Source organism: Austrofundulus limnaeus, unplaced genomic scaffold, assembly GCF_001266775.1.
Source record: "Austrofundulus limnaeus strain Quisiro unplaced genomic scaffold, Austrofundulus_limnaeus-1.0 Scaffold164, whole genome shotgun sequence".
In the NCBI taxonomy this organism is placed as follows: domain Eukaryota; kingdom Metazoa; phylum Chordata; class Actinopteri; order Cyprinodontiformes; family Rivulidae; genus Austrofundulus; species Austrofundulus limnaeus.
Genome location: NW_013952566.1, coordinates 867,928 through 870,297, shown reverse-complemented (window position 1 = coordinate 870,297; position 2,370 = coordinate 867,928). Strand labels below are relative to the sequence as shown.

The 2,370-nt window shown below is 40.2% G+C and overlaps 1 long non-coding RNA gene across 1 annotated transcript in view; it reads left to right on the top strand.

Moving 5' to 3' along the window:
* Nucleotides 1–1,790, top strand: part of LOC106523705 (uncharacterized) — a 3,586-nt gene extending 1,796 nt beyond the window's left edge. Inside the window, exons 2-3 of the long non-coding RNA XR_001310922.1 lie at nt 404–504; nt 1,545–1,790. This is a non-coding gene — a long non-coding RNA (uncharacterized LOC106523705). The remainder of the gene's footprint in view (nt 1–403; nt 505–1,544) is intronic.
* The last annotated feature ends 580 nt before the right edge of the window (nt 1,791–2,370 follow it).

The following is a 2,370-nucleotide window of genomic DNA, read 5'->3' as shown; positions in this document are numbered from 1 at the left end:
GTGCAGACTGGGTTGTGTGGGGCTTTTGAGCAGGGTCTGACAGACTCAGGAGGCTTTTAGTCAGATACTTGTCTGATTTAAAAACGACACATAAGAACAGTGATCAAACATTAGTGTGAGGGATGATGTCTGACATCTTGACTCCATATAGGAGTAGACTGCCCCTTTAGCATATGTCATGAGGCGGAGTCAGGATGTGAAGAGGTTTTTTTTCTGGATGGTTTTCCGGGTTCTGGCCACTGCTTGGCTGATGCCTGTTTGAAGGCACATAAAAACCTAAACAGTCCACAGCTGTGTCCAAATGGTTTTGTATGGCTCACTCAAACACTCACATGTCATTATTAACTGGTATTAGATCTGAACAGGTAAAGGGTAACGAACACTGCTTATTTTTTAACAACAGGACTCTGGTTCCAAGAAACGAAGCGCAAGAAAGAGAAAATGCAAGCAAACCAGCTCTCACGCTTGAAAGTGGTTCATGTCCATCCCTCCGCAGAAGCACAGGTAACCACCAACCACCACAGTGAACTTGTTTCATATCACGCTTTGCAGAACAAATAAACCAACCTCAGCTGCTCACATCTCAAACTGAACTTTAAAAATATTCAAAATTTTTACACTTTTGGCTCCAAATGAACAAATCCTGGTCAAATCCCTGTGTTGCTCCGTTAATAGAAAAGCCTTGCCCTAAATCAACAGGTACATGACTGCACCTGCCTTGTGGAAGAGACTATATGCACATTAGGCATAGTAGGACTGTAGTGGGCTCAGATGGAGCCACCACCAACTGTAAACACTTATCATTACCCAATCTGGTCCAGCCTCAACACYAATCCCATATTTCACAAGGTATAAAAACAACCAGCTCTGCCTTCGTTTACTCTTCACCTCCACCGCTCCTGTTGATTCTCCGCTGCACCAGAGCAATGGTCCAACGAACTGAACCGACCACCCTGGAGACAACTATGGTCTTGTTTTTGAATGAGGGGAGGAAAACACGCCGACCAAAAACGAGGCCAAGACATTGTTACAGATGCTCTGACTGGGAGAAGTGTTTTATCCAGGCAAAAAAAGATCCAAACAAATTTAAAATGTGGCATTAAATAAAATTTTATACAATGTTATCTAACAAGGCTGAGTCAGGAATTTGGACATTTCCTCTTTTATCAAAAGATTTCTTCAGTCTGAGGAGTTGAAGGTAAGYTCAGCCTTRTAAGACCTACCTTTGGATCAACCAGTTTTGAGTTGATCCACGATGTGAAGGAACTACTTAAGTATTTTAGATAAAATATGAAACATCTCAATAAAGAACTCGTCCAAGTTCCTGACTCAACCTTGTTGGATTTTTCTACCTGAATGATTGAGCATGCATCAGGATATACTGTATGATGTCATCTTGTTTTGTTGCTAACTTTTTAYCGTAGACTTTTACTTCTGCAGCTGCTCATTTGTAGATGTTCAGACAAGACTTTGTGTCTCAAAGTTCAGTGAAGTTATCTTTAATGATTGATTGTTTCCTGTTGAAACAATTCTGCCTGTTCCAGGCAGGGAAGAATTCACATGACATGAGCTGCTGAAAGCTCTGGACCAAGATGGTGASAGCGAGATTGACTTCAAAGAGTTTTCTATGTTTGTCATTTGCCTGCTGTGTGCCGCCCAAGGCCTCTGCTGCAAAGAGAAGTAAAGAGTGAAACCACAAGGGCGTGGTCCGACCATATCAACAAAAACATGAAACCCTCATYGTTACTTTTGTTTTCTGAAAAACAAATAAAGCAATTTACCTGCCTTTACTTCATGAATTTTTTATTTGCTTTTTTGTCCATTTAATAGAAAAGCATACATGTTGTGGTACATGGATGAATAAACATTAATCAATTTCTGGGGGGTGAAACTAAAAACTCAGTCAGAAAATGTATACATTTAGGCTGTTTTAGTTCCTTTAAATTAACTTCCTCAAACATTTGGGAAATTTTTTTAGGTTATTCCCATGAAAACCACTTTCACTGAGAAAAGCATGAGTAAAAACATTACTGCATATACTGTGTGCACAATGGGCCTCATGCAAGAACATGTTCGTATTCTTGTCCTAAATTTCTCTTCCTTTTGTTTGTATAAAGGGTTCGTATGAACATGCCACGTCAGATTCAACAAACTCTTCTATCTTCAGGAAAGGTGTGTAAATGAGCTGCGTAAACATGATGAAATACACCTGTTTGTATCCAGCTGCTCGTGCATGCAGAGAGGTTATTTACATATTTACCACCCAAAAAACACCGTATAGGGATATACGTTTCCTGCCCCACATACCAGGACGTGTCCATTCATGAATGACATCTCAATGTAAAAAAAACTTTACGAGATCGGAGATTG